This window comes from Molossus molossus, unplaced genomic scaffold (genome assembly GCF_014108415.1).
Source record: "Molossus molossus isolate mMolMol1 unplaced genomic scaffold, mMolMol1.p scaffold_m16_p_8, whole genome shotgun sequence".
Lineage (NCBI taxonomy): Eukaryota > Metazoa > Chordata > Mammalia > Chiroptera > Molossidae > Molossus > Molossus molossus.
The window spans coordinates 689,143-703,795 of NW_023425402.1; the positions used below are offsets into that span (position 1 = coordinate 689,143).

General features: G+C 40.3%; 1 non-coding gene and 2 pseudogenes across 1 annotated transcript; 2 read left to right on the top strand and 1 right to left on the bottom strand.

Annotated features, from left to right (window-relative positions):
• LOC118621279 overlaps positions 1-14,653 on the top strand; it is a 120,770-nt pseudogene extending 106,117 nt beyond the window's left edge.
• Positions 294-394, top strand: LOC118622079 (annotated as a pseudogene).
• On the bottom strand, positions 2,164-2,235 carry TRNAA-AGC. The gene has a single exon. It is a non-coding gene; the product is annotated as a tRNA-Ala (tRNA).

Below are 14,653 nucleotides of genomic sequence, written 5' to 3' on the forward strand. Positions count from 1 at the left end.
AAAGTTCCTGAGGATTTGGTGAGGAAGAGGCAACTCTGAGTTTATAAATGTTTACAACATCTTACTCTGTTTAAAATGTTGCCAAGCAGAAACAAAGATATTAACTTCCCGGTTCATATTGGAAGTTAACACAGTCTTGATTGCAAAAGTTGCGAAATTTTTGTTAAGAAGAAAGGAAAAACTTTACATCAAATTCAGTTATGTATAGTGATTCAAAAATATTAATAAATATTACCATTGAGAGGGAGCAGGGTCAATGATCAGAATACACACGGTTCAAAAATAGAAATACAGTGTTTACTTAGGCAGCACATATACTAAAATTGGATATAGGGAAGATTAGCATGACCCTTGCACAAGGATGAAGAAAAAACAAAAATAGAAGTACATTTTTGCAGTTATTTTTTTCTACATTAGAATAAAAGTAAAATGCAGTGATGTATTTATACTGGATTATGTACCCTCTGGATTCTGTTCACAACACTCAAACCAGTGCTTCCCAGATGTTAATGTCACAGAAATCCCATGCCATCCTGTGAAATGCTGATTCTAGTCCAGGAGGTCTGGGTTAGGGCTGACATTCTGCATGTCTCACAAATTATTGTGTGCTACCCACTCTTTGGGGCCAAGGTCCACACTAACCAGGGGTCTGGAAAATTCTTTTCCAATAGATGGTGCATCTGTCGTAGACAAAATTATTTCTGTTTGAGTCATGTAAATCATCTAGTCTAATTCTCAGGTAAGAGTAAAGACAGAACAAAACTGGAAATTAATCTGTGAATTTAGAGATTTACGGTTGAATATACTTTTTCATTTTAATGTACTTCATTTTATTGTGCTTTGCAGATATTGCTTTTTTATTATTTTTAATTAATTTTTTTATTTATTAATTTGTTTTTGTTACAGATGTTTCTCATTTTCCCCCATTGACACCATCCTCCCCTCCCTCCCCCATCCCCAGCTTTGTTGTCTATGTTCATTGGTCATGCATACATGCATGTAAATTCTGTGGTTTATCTCTACTCCCACAACCCCCTTCCTCTGAAGCTTGTCAATCTGTACCCCACCTCTGTGTCTCTGGGTTAATTTTGTTCAGCAGTATGTTTAGTTTATTATATTCCACAAATAAGTGAGATCATGTGATATTTGTCTTTCTCTGCTTGGCTTGTGTCGCTTAGCATAATACTCTTCAGGTCCTTCCATGCCATCTCAAAGAATAAGAGATCTTTCCTTCTTACAGCTGCAGAGTATTCCATTGTGTACATGTAGCATACTCAAGATAACTAATTGTCAGAGAGATGCAAATTAAAACAACTATGAGGTATCACCTCACACCTTTCAGAATGGCTGCCATCAACAAATCATCAAACTGTTGGCCAGGGAGTGTGGAGAAAAGGGGACTCCAGTACACTGCTGGTGGGAATGCAGACTGGTGCAGCCACAGTGGAAAACACTGTGGTGTTATTAAAAATTGAATTGCCATTTGATCCAGTGATCCCACTTGTAGGAATATACCCTAGGAAGCCTAAAACACCAATCACAAAGAATATATGTACCCCCATGTTTGTAGTAGCACTATTTACAATAGCTAAGATCTGGAAACAACCCAAGTGTCCATCAGTAGATGAGTGGATGAATATACTTTTCCATTGAGCTATTTCGGACTAAGTGTGACTTCCGCACACAATCTGATCACGATCAACACTCGAAAACAAAACAAACAAGCAACTAAGATACATTTGTATGAGATTCTATAGGGGTTTTTTTAATTAAATGTATTGGGGTGACATTGGTTAATAAGATTATATATGGTTTAAGTCTATGTTTCTATGATACATCACCTGTATTGTGTGCCGTGTGTTTTTCTTTTGTTAAATCTGTCCATCCTTTCCTTTTCTTCCCTGATTTATTAATAATACTGGGAAATGAAGCCAAAGGTCCGTTTGGTGATGTGCTGGTCGTTTGGGAATCTAGCTGTTGAGTGAGCCTAGTTTTCTCCTTTCACCTGGTTCTCCTTTTGCTTCCGCAGACACACTGGGCGTGGCCAACCCCGAAGATTTTACTTTCTTTCTTTCTGTGTAGGGAAAAAGAGTGAAATTTGGGGGGGGGGGGGGGGGGTGTTCCGCGCGCAGAGAAAAGGAGAGAGACAGCAAGCAGTGACCGTGGAGGTGCCGGGGATTGAACCCGGGGCCTCGTGCATGCTAAGCACGCGCTCTACCACTGAGCTACACCCCCTGGCTGGCAGGCTGCTCTCGAGAATACACTGAAGACAAATCACAGCCATTTGGGATTGGATGCTTAGGCGTCGGTACCGAGTCAAAATCGTTCTAATTCTGCTGTGTCTGAAACGGGAACGTCCCCGCCCCTGTCGGCAGGGCTGAGACGGGAGCACACGCTCTGGAGCCCGGACTCCGGCCGCCTGCGGACACTGCCGGCGGGACGAACCTCCCCGCCGCCCTGGCTCCCCCCCGGGCTGCAGGGCTGCGCGAAGGCCCGAGTGCTCCGCGGCGGACAGACAGGGCGCGTGGGTTCCAGAAGCGGAGAGAAGGTGGACGGACAGACGCGGAGCTGCGGCTGTGGGTCTCGGAAGGGGGGCGCGCCCCGGCGGGAGCCTGGGCGGGAGGGAGGTCCCGGGACACGCGCGAGAGCCCCGGCCGAGGGCTCGGCGCCAGCCGCCTGCGCTCAGCCCGGCGGACCCTCCGCGCAGCCGCGTGGGCTTCGCCGGCCGCATCCTCCTCCGGAGCGGAGCCGCTCCCCTCCAGCCAGCGCACCGAGCCGGGCTCACACCCAGGAGGTCGCCCCGGAGAACAAAGGCATGATTAAGCACTTTCAAGTGTGCTTTTTAAGCACAATCAGAGATTAAAAGGGCGTTAATAACAATGAAAAATAAATGAATCGAATTCTTAGCTCAAGATGTTACAAAATAGAACAAAGTAAGCCTAAAGAATGTATAAAGAAGAATTGATGGAGGCAAACTCGGGAAAAAAATGCGTTTTTATAACTAATAAAAGATCTGGATTTTGAAAACTCGACAAAATAGACAAACTTCTAGCCAACCTAATCTACAAAACAGGGGCGAGGAGGAGATGCAAGTACACAGAATCAGAACGGACTAGAGGAAATGACCATCAAAACAAATCTTTTTTTAAATCATAAAAAACACCATAGCACAACTCAGCAAATAATTTGAAAATGTGAAGTGGATTCTGTAGATAAATACAGCATACCCCAAATTAATTCTTGTAGAGATAGAAAGTCCAAACAGACCATTACTTTAAAACAATAGAGAAAATGTGTGAATTGGCACGCCTTCGAAGAAGGGCACCACACTCAAATACATTCACAGGATATTCTTCCAAATTGCTGCATATCAGAACATTGTAATGCCACTTAAATTATAAAAAGCATAGAAACAGAAGAAAAACCTTCCAGTTGATTTTATAAAGTGAGTATAACACTCACCACAAACTTTTTCATTTAGCATAAAAAAAACTACAGGCCAATCTCGCACATGAAATATAGGAAACTTAATGCCCAAGTTTTATATAAAATTAACAGCAAACAGACGATAGCAAATTAAAAATAATAATATAGGCTGTCCAAGTTGGTTTTATTCCAGAAGTGCCTAAGCACCCATTAAAGAAGACAGTGACAGACTTCTCTCTCTGAACTCCTTTTTAACCAGCCTTCTTGAACTTCTGTTTTCATCTCTGTTGTCCAGTGATAACAAGAATCCTGCTAAGCTGATTTAGCTAGACTCTCCCAACCTCCCCCCCCCCCTTATTGGTTTTAGAGAGAGAGGGAGTGATGAGAGAGAGAATATCGATGAGAGAGAATATCGATGAGAGAGAACATCGATTGGCCACCTCCTGCATGCTCCCACTGGGGATGGGGCCCACAACCCAGAAATGTGCCCTGACAGGGAATCAAACCAGCAATGTCCTGGTGCATGGGTCGATGCTCAACCACAGAGCCACCCCGACCAGGCTAGAATCTCCCACCTCTTTATCTGATCACCCTATATGTCTTATTGGGTTTTTCATCTTCTGCTCTCCCTCAGGTGACATCTGATTACCTTGGTCAGCCTGAAGCAAAATTTCTATTTGGTCAGTTTAGCCAGAATCCTCCCTTATCTCTCATATTTACTCTTAGTAATTTTCTTAGTAATTTTCTACTTCTCTATAAATTCCCACATACCCATGGTGTATTTGGAATTGATGCTGCTTCTACACTGACGTCTCTTCCCCTATTGAAATATACCTGAATAAAATCTGGTTTTACCACTTTAAATACTGTCCAGCTCTGGTTTATTTTTTTATTTATTTTTTATTTTTATCTTTATTGTTGAATGTATTACAGATGTTCCTCATTTTTGCCCCATTTACCGCCCTCCTCCCCACTCCTGCCCCCCTCCTGCCTTTTCCCACACTGTTGTCTGTGTCCATTGGTTATGCATATAAATTCTTCGGTTTATTTCTTCCCACCCCACAACCCCCTTCCCTTTGAGGTTTGTCAGTCTAGCAACCAATTTGTACTTCTTAATCCCTGCACCTTTTTTATCCATTCCCCCAACACCCCTCCCATCTGGCAACCAACAAATTGTTCTCTGTATCTATGAGATTCTTTCTGTTCATTTTGTTTGTAGATTCAATTGTTGATAGATATGTATTCATTGCCATTTTGTTTGTTCATATATTTTATCTTTTTCTTCAAAAAGACCCTTCATCATTTCATATAATAACGGTTTGGTGGTGATGAGCTCCTTTAACTTTTCCTTGTCTGGGAAAGTCTCTATATGGACATTGATTCTAAATGACAGCTTTGCAGGATAGAGTAATCTTGGTTGTAGGTTCTTGCTTTTCATCAGGAGTGCACTCTGAATATTTCTTGCCACTTCCTCCTGACAGTCTTATGGGAACTCCCTTGTAGGTAAATAACTGCTTTTCTCTTGCTGCTTTTAAGATTCTCTCTTTGTCTTGAACCTTTTGCATTTTGATGATGATGTGTCTTGGTGTGGGCCTCTTGGGGTTCATCTTGTTTGGGACTCTCTGTGCTTCCTGGACTTGCATGTCTGTTTCCTTCACCAAGTTAGGGAAGTTTTCTGTCATTATTGTTTCAAATAGGTTTTCAATTTCTTGTTCTCTCTCTTCTCCTTCTGGCACCCCCAAGATGCGAATGTTGGCATGCTTGAAGTTGTCCCAGAGGCTCCTTACACTCTCCTCATTTTTTTGGATTCTTTTTTCTTTTTGCTGTTCTGATTGGGTGTTTTATGCTTCCTTATATTCCAAATTGATGGTTTATTTCTTGGCTTTACCTATTCTACTATTGAATCTGTGTAAATTATTCTTTATTTCAGTTAGTGGCTCCTTCTTTTCTGACTGTGCATCCTTCGTTTTTGACTGGTCCTTTTTTATGCTCTTGAGGCCCTCCCTAAGTTCACTGAGGTTCTCACTAAGTTCACTGAGCATCCTTATAAACAGTATTTTGAACTCAGCATCTGTTAGGTTGCTTATCTACATTTCACTTAGTTCTTTTCCTGGTGTTTTATTGTTCTTTCATTTGGGAACTGTTTCTTTGTCTCCTCATTTTGGCCACCTCCCTGTGTTTGTTTCTATGTATTACTTAACAAGAGATATGGGGCTATCTGAGACCAGATGCTGCTTGTTTGAAAGAATTTAGGAAAACCTGAAGCAGGATCCAAGACAGGCCAATCCTATGGTGAAGTAACTGGCAACAGCTTGGGTGGGCCTGAAAGTTGGGTGGGGCGGGGCCTCAGGGAGTCAGCAGGGTGGGGCTACCAGTGTGAGCCAGGTTGCTGCAGTCCCAGATATGGCGGCTGTCTGCCACCCCAGGGAAGGGCTCACCAAAGGAACAAAGGCCTCTGACAGCACGTCTGTCCAGGAGAAAGCTCCCTCTCCAGCCCTCGCTCCAGTGCCAAACAGCTCAGTTCTTCCCTGTATGTCTCTGGTATCTCTTGAGCTGCCTCCCCTCCAAGCTTAGAGGGAGAGAGTCTGATAAGTCCGTGCGCGGGCCCTTTAAGAGGAGCTGCCTGGGGCTCCAGCCACCTCAGCCTCCTTGAGCCTCAATTCCCACTGGTTTTCCAGCCAGAAGTGTTGGGGATTCTCTTCCTGGCACTGGAACCCTGAGCGGGGTGCCTGGTGTGGGACGGGGACCCCTCAGTCCTCAAGCTCTGGTTTATTTTTAACAAAATTAACATAATTCATCATACTGATAGAGGTAAAGAGAAATGGCATAAATGATTATCTCCATAGATGCGGAAAAATATGTGACAAGTCAACACATATTTAATATTGTAGTGGATTGTATAGTATACTCCAAAAATTCATGTCCACTCAGATTCTGAAAATGTGATCTTAATGAGAAATTAGATTTTTGTAGATGTAATTTATTAAGGTGAGATCATATTGGATTAGGGTGAACCCTAAATCCAATGACTAGTGTCTTTATAAAAAGAGGAGAACATGCAGAGACAGAGACCCACAGAGGGAAGAAGACCATATGATGATGGAAGCAGAGTAATGCAACTCTAAACCAAGGATTACTGGAAGCCAGAAACTAAGATGAGACAAAAAAGAATTCTTCACTAGAGACTTCGGGCCTAGAGAACTGTGAGAGAATAAATTCCTATTGTTTTAAGCCACCAGGCTGTGGTAATTTGTTTTAGTAGCCTTAAGAAATTAATAAAAATGTGCTAAAAGCACTCAATAAAACAAGAATTGATAGACACTTCTCAACATGATAAAATACATATAACATATATATGTCAGTCCCAAAACTAGCATTTTGGTTCATTGAGAAATACTAGAAGCTTTGCTACTAATGGCAGGACAAAATAAGGATAATAAAATGCACTGCTATTTATTATTAGGTTGGAGATAGTTGTCAAAACAATGACAAGATGGGTCGTAAAGGCACGTTAAAGGCAAAAAATTCAAAGAAGCTTCAGAGTTATAATTCTATACTTGAAAAAAATTAATGAAAAAACTACTACAAAAAATAAGAGATTTTAATAAAGTGGTAGGTTAGAAAAACAGCACACAAAAATCAATACCTTTTATAAATACAGAAGATTAAAATATATAATACAACAGAGGAAGCTATTAACAATAGCAAACAGAAAAAAAGGAAAGATTGGGGGAAGGAAAATGTGGAGGAAAGGGAAGGAAAAAAAGGGGAAAGGAAAAAAAAAAATTAAAGAAAAAAATCCCTGAGTATAAACTTAAAAAGAAATTGCCAAACCTATATGAAGAAAACTGTAGTGCACTCCTGGAAGTCACAAAAATATATTTGAACATTGTAAAAACATACCATATTTTAGTAGGAAAAGTCACAACTTTATATAAATGTTACTTTCTCTTAAGACAATTTATGAATATAATGCAATTCCAATACAAAAAAAAAAAAAAAACATCTTTTTTTTTCTGGAACTGAGCAATTTTTATAAAGGAGAATGAGCTATTAATAATAGCCAGGAAATCCCTAAAAAAAAAAGCAAGAGGGTGAGCTAGCCCAGAAGACATTAAAACATACCATAAAACCTTATAATTGCAGTATTTTATTGACAGAAAAAATAGAACTCCTATAACAAATTCAGTTGCAAATAAAAAATAGTTTACAATAAAGCAATATCTCTTATCAACAACAAACAACACAAAACAATGACCTTCCTAATTTGTAGTGTTGAAATAATTGGATCCTCACACAGGAAAGGATAAAATTCAATCTATTCCTCGCCCTGTGCACCAGGATAAGTTCCAAGTGCATTCAAAGTTTAAGGTAAAGAAAATGAAACCACAGAGGTACAAAAAGAAAATATGGATGAACTCCTCTATAACCTAAAGAGTAGCAAAATTATCTAAATATGGTTCAAAATCTAAAAACAATATTGTAAATGTTCAAAAATATGATTACATAAACATTAGAGAAAAGAAACTTTTACATTACAAAACACCATAATCAAACAAAAAGTTAGATAATAAGCCAGAAAAATCAGTTCTAATTTATATCATGATAAATGATACACTATTTCTCCTATACAAACAAAAATTTTAAAGAAAGAAAAAAGCCCATAAACCTATACAGAAATAGTTTAGAGATATGAATAAAGAGTTAATAGAAGAGCCTGGCTAGTGTGACTCAGTGGTTGAGCCTTGATCTATATGTATCAAGAGGTCACTGGTTCAATTCCCAGTTAGGGGACATGCCGGGGTTGCAGGCTGATCCCCAGTAGGGAGTGTGCAAGAGGCAGCCAACTGATGTTGATGTTTCTCTCTCTTCCTCTCTCTCTTACACAATGGAGTACTATGCAGCTGTAAGAAAGAAAGATCTCTTATCCTCTGAGACGACATGGAGGGACCTGGAAAATATTATCCTAAGCAAAACAAGCCAAACAGAGAAAGAGAAGCATCATATGATCTCACTTATTTGTGGAATATAATGAACATAATAGTCTGAGGAATGGGGTAGTCCCAGCGACGTGGAAGTGGGGTACAGAATGACAATCCCCAGAAGAGGCCCTGGTCGGGGAGAGATGAACCACAAAACTTATATGCATGTATGCATGACCAATGGACATGGACAGCAAAGCTGGGGACAGGGCAGGGAAGGAGGGAGAGGGAGGAGTCAGTGAGGGGAAAAGGAGAAACATCTGTAACAAAAATAAATTAATTATTTTTTTTAAAAAGAGTTAACATAAAAGAAAATGGTTCTTAACCATATGAAAAGATGTTCAACTTTCCTCATAATAATAAAATACATCTAAATTTATACTCTGATACCATTTTTCACCCCTCAGATTAGCAAAAATCCAAAAGTTGAATAGCATACTCTGTTGTCAAGGTCGCAGAGAAAGTAGTCAAGTGGATTGCTGGTAGAAAAGGGAAATGATACAATCCTAAAGGAAGGAAATTTTCCATTTCTAGAGAAATTATATTTTTATTCACCATTTGATCCATAAATCCCACTTCTAGGAAACTATCCAGAGATATAGAAAAAATTTTTTTAATAAAAATAAAAAGATAATAGATATTTAAGACTATTCATCACATCAATACTTATAAAGCAAAAGATGGAAAAGAACCCATCCTGCCCTCAACTACCTGTTGCAGAGGCTAAATTGTGGGCCGGTGGAACCAAGAGGTGGGGTCTCCCTCCAAGCCCTCACTCATAGAACAATGGCTCTATTTTGGGGGTCTTGTGAATATTGGGGCCCCACTGCCCTCACCCCAGCATAATCCAGAGGTTTTTGCCAGGAGAGAAATGCCAAGAATACCTGAGGCTATTGCCCCTTGCCAACCACCCAGCTATTAAAATAAGAGTGTCACTCAGAGAGAAGTGTGCCTGTCCCTGTCCCTCAGCTGAAATGCTGAAGAAAATCCTTCAGGTTGAAGCAAAAAGACAATAAATAACAACACAAACTGTACAAAAATATAACATGGTAAAGGACAAAGCTAGAATCCCGTAGTATTATAATGTAGGTGGATAAATCATGTTTAAATATGATATACAACTTTAAAAACAAAAACATAAAAAGTGTTACAAGTCTATGGTAATGGTTACACAATATAAAAAAGATAATTTGTGTCATCAATAACAATGTAAGTGAGGGGGCAGAGATGTGAAAGATTAGAGTTTTCATATGCAGTTGATATTAGTTAATTTTATATTATTAATTTAAAATAGATTGTTAAATTTTAAGATAATTAATATTAATGGCACCCTCAAAGAAAATATCTATAGAATGTACACAAAGAGAAGCTGAAGCAAAGCATGTTTATCTTAGTCAGTTGGGGTTGTTATAACAGAAGACCACAGACTAGATGGCTTAAACAAGAAACATTTATTTGTCACAGTTCTGGAGGCTACAAAGCCCAAGGTCAGGGGGCCTGCCAGCAGGCCCGGTCTGATAAGAGCTCACTCCCTGGCTTACAGATGGCCATTTTCTTCGTGTATCTCCACATGGTAAAGAAGAGGGAAAAAGCTCTGGTCCCTTCATCTTATAAGGGTATTAATTACATCAAGGGGATTGTACCCTCATGACTTCATCTAAGCCTAATTATTTCCCAAGGACCTCACTTTTAAAGGTTATCATTTCAACATATGGATTTTAGGAGAGAATAACAACATCACTACAAAAAAAATAATAAGTAAATGAAACACAAAGGCAGGCAGCAAGGTAAGACAGAAGGGACACAAAAGTACAAGACATACAGAAAACGACAAATGGCAATAGTGAGACCTTCATCAATAATTAGTTTAATTGTAAATGAACTAAACACACCAATTAAAAGACACAGAGTGGCTGACTGGATTTCAAAAAAACAAGATCCAACCATATGCTGTTTACAAAAGCTCACCATACATCTAAAGACACACATCGGCTAAAAGTGGAAGGCTGGAAAAAGATAGTCCATGCAAACTGAAACAAAAAGTTTCCGGGGGTGACCACACCTATGTAACATAAAATAAACTTCAAGAGAAAAACTCACAAAAGACAAAGCATAACATTATATAATGATAGAAAGATCAACTTACCAGGAATGTATAACAATTATATATATTTCTTGACAGAACCAAAGGGTGAAATAGATAGCAGTATAATAGTTATAGAAGACTATAATAACCCCTTTTAGTTACAGATGCAACAAACAGACTGAGATCAATAAGGGAACAGACAACCTGAACAACACTATAGATCTATTAGATCTAACAGACATATACAGAAAACTACATCCAACAACAGCAGAATACACATTTTTCTCAAATGCACATAGAACATTCTCTAGGACAGAGCACAAGTTATATTATACAAAAAAAACTTTAACAATTTAAAAAAGATTGAAAGTATATAAAGTGTTTTCTCCAGCCACAATGGATGAAACTAAAAATCAATAGCAGAAGGAAAACCCACAAATATGTGGAAATTAAACAATTCACTCTTAAACAATCAATGGGTTAAAGAAAATTCGCAAGGGAATTTAGAAAATAACTGGAGACAAATGAAAAACACAATACAACCAAAATGTGTGAAATGCATGAACTTAGTATAAGAGGGAAGTTAATAGTGATAAATGCTTACATTAAAAAAGAAGAAAGATCTCAATTCAACAATCTAACTTCAAGCCTCAAGGAACTAGAAAAAGAACAAACTAAACCAAAAGTTAACAGAAGGAAAGAAATAAAGATTAGAGCAGAGATAAACTAAAGAATAGAAAAACAAAAGATAAACAAAATCAAGAATTGTTTTTAATTAACAAAATTTACAAACTCTTAGCTACACTAATTAAAAGAAAAAGTGAAAAACCTCAACTAAAACTAGAAATGAAAGAGGAGAGAGTACAGCTGATATCCCAGAAATAAAAAGAATCAAGAGGACAACTATGAACAGCCATGACAAATTATTAGATAACCTGGAAGAAATACATAAAGACTTAGAAACATATAATCTACCAAGACTGTATCATAAAAAAAAAACTTTTTTTAATCTGAACAGAGTTATAACTAGTAAGAAAATTGAAGCAGTAATAAAAAAAAATTCTCAACAAAGAAAAGTCTGGAACAAGATGACTTCACTGGAGAATTCTAACAAGTATTTAAAAAAGAAAAAACACCGATTCCCTTAAACTCTTTCAAAGAACTGAAGAACAGGAAACATTTCCAAATTCATCCTATGAGGCCAGCATTACTCAAACCAAAACCAGACAAAGACATAACATGAAAAGAAAACTATAAAACAATATCCCAAATGAATATTGATGCAAAAATTCTCAACAAAATACTAGCAAACTGAAATCAACAACATATTAAAAGGGTTATACACTACAATCAAGTAGAACTTATACCTTCAATGAAGGGATAGCTGAACATATGAAAATAAATCAAAGTGATACACCACATTAACAAGAAGAAGGACAAAATCACATGATCCTTTCCATTGATGCAGAGAAAACATTTGACAAAAGTAAACACCTTTTCATAATAATAATAAAAAAGTACTCAACAATGTAGAAATAAAAGGAAACTACCTTAACACAATAAAATGTATGAAAAGCCCACTGTTAACATCACACTCAATGGTAAAAGACTGAAAGCTTATCCTCTAAGATCAGGTACAAACCAAGGATGCCCATTCTCAAGACTACTATTCAACATAGTTCTGGAAGAAGTAGTCAAAGCAGTTAGACAAGAAAAAATAAATAAAAGTCACAAATTGGAAGAAAAGTAAAATTATCTTTGTTCCCAGGTGACTTGATCATCTGTGTGGAAAACCCTAAAAACTACACACACACACACACACACACACACACAGTTACAAACAATTTTCAGCAAAATTGCACAAAATTCAGTTTTATTTCTATACATTAACAATAACCACAGGTAGCTCCCAGCTGTGCCGGCACCTGCCTGCGCATCTGCAAGCAGTCCAGTGCAGTGCCTGTGGGCTGGCCTGTGGGCATGTCCAGCCCCTGTTTCTAGGTTCCTGACAGAGCCAAACCTGTGCCCCTGGAGGTGGATGGTCTCAAAAGCTGCCCAGTAGTACTGCACAGCTTCATGCAGCTCAACTCCCACCTGCTGAGCCTGGATCATCAAGGAGCTGGTCAACCTGGTGGTCTACTCCATCTCTGTGCAAAGCGCAGGTATACCATGGTGCCAACAAGGGCCAACGCTGGTTTGGGTGTAAAAGTAAGCCAATCCTGAACCTGAAAAGTATGTAGGGGCAGGCACATTGGAGACTCTGGTGGAGCACCTGGTTCCTGCCTTCCAGGGCAGTGACCTTTTCTATGTCACCACCTTCCTTTGTGTCTTCTGAACCTTCTCTACCACCCAGAAGGTCCTGAACCTACTGTTCAAAAGATATGGTAGATGTGACACCCTCGTGGTCTCATCTAGATAAGGATGTACCCCTCCTTGTTCCCAGGAAGATGGTGGACCCCAGGACCAACTGAAAAATGCTATCTCCTCCCTGCTGGGCACCTAGCTAGAACAGTATTCAGAAGGTTCTGTCAACCTCCCAACTTTTCCTACCTCAACCAGCTGATGGCCTATGTGCACCTCAACATGCATGGATCCAACCTGGAGCACTGTGCCCACCTTCTTCGGGCTCAGTTGGAGCACTTAGAACTCACTGAGGCAGAGCTGGAAGCCCATGACCAGCTCTAGCTCCAGCTCCAATGCAGCTCTAAAACCAACTTCAGAGCTAGAGCCAGCTCCAGCATCAGCTCTAGCGCCCAGTTTAGCTCCAGATATTGCACCCAGTCCAGTGCCAGCATCAGCTCCAGTCCCAGGCATTTCCTGGCCTTCACCTATGGCTGCAAAGAAAGGTTGAGTGAGGGGAAGCCTCACATTTTGGCATTCTCTCCCTACCTGTTGGCAGAGTAGTTTGCCCTGATGGATGCAGGACTGTTCAAGAAGATGGTGCCCTACCACGGCCAGGGCTCCATCTGATCCCAGAAGGACAAGAAGGGCAAGGAGAACCTGGCTTCCACCATCACCAGTTCAACAGTATAGCCAACTGTATCATCACCACCTGCCTCTGGAACTGGAGTGTGACAGCCAGGGACAGGGCCAGGGAAGGGGAAGCACTGGATTGAGATGGCCAGGGTGTACCAAGTCCTCAAGAAATTCTTCTCACTCTATGCCATCCTCTCTTCTCTGCAGAGAAACTCTACCTACCCACTGAAAAAGACATGGGGAAAAGCTTCAGATCTTTCAGAAGTTGTCAGAGATTTTCCTGAATGAGAACTACTAACTGAGCAGAGAGCTACTCATCAAGGAAGGAACCTCAAGTTTGTCATCCTGGAGATGAATCCCAAGAGAGCCCAGAAGTGGCCTAAGGACACAGGTGACATCCAGGGCACCATCCCCTACCTGGGCATGTTCCTCACAGGCCTGGTGATGCTGGATAGTGTGATAAAGGACTACCTGTATGGGAAACTGATCAACTTGAAGAAGAGGAGGAAGGAACTCAAAGTCATAACCCAGTTAAGCTATTTCAGTCTGCCTGCATCGAGCTCAAAGAGCTCTTTGGAGCCTGGTAACAGGCCATGGAGCTGCTCATCAAGACTGTGAGCTACAACCTGTGGCATGAGCTGAATTCCCACTTTGAGTCACCCAGCAAGACTTTGAAGTTCAAAAATATGACCACTGTCAAGGACTGGAGTGACCACCAGGCCCCCAAAACAGAGCTGAGTACCAGAAGAAGCTCACATTCCAAGTCCTGTGACCAGCTCAGGTGTGGCCTCTGTCTCAGCAGTGGGGACATTACCAATGCACCCAGCATCCACCCGGACAACTCCTCCAGCTCCAACATGATAAACGTGAGCAACATTGAGTCCCAGAGTCCTCAATGTCCAGAAAAAGAAGTTCTGGGAGTCAACCTCCCAGTTGTCCCCAGAGACCTCTGACATCAACTCAGCCTCCAGAAGCACCTGGAACACTCACTGCCTTAGGTGCCTTCTGTTCTCTGGAGACAGAGGACTAGCTGACTGTGCCAAGGGGTGCTGCCAAAGGTCACAGAACCCTGCATGCTACCAGGTGTTGCCCTCTCTACATGTCCCTCATGCCTTCTCAGGTGTCAGTCATTGCTACTTGTGTTCACAGACACCCGGGGCACCTGTTCATCCACTGGGTCTGA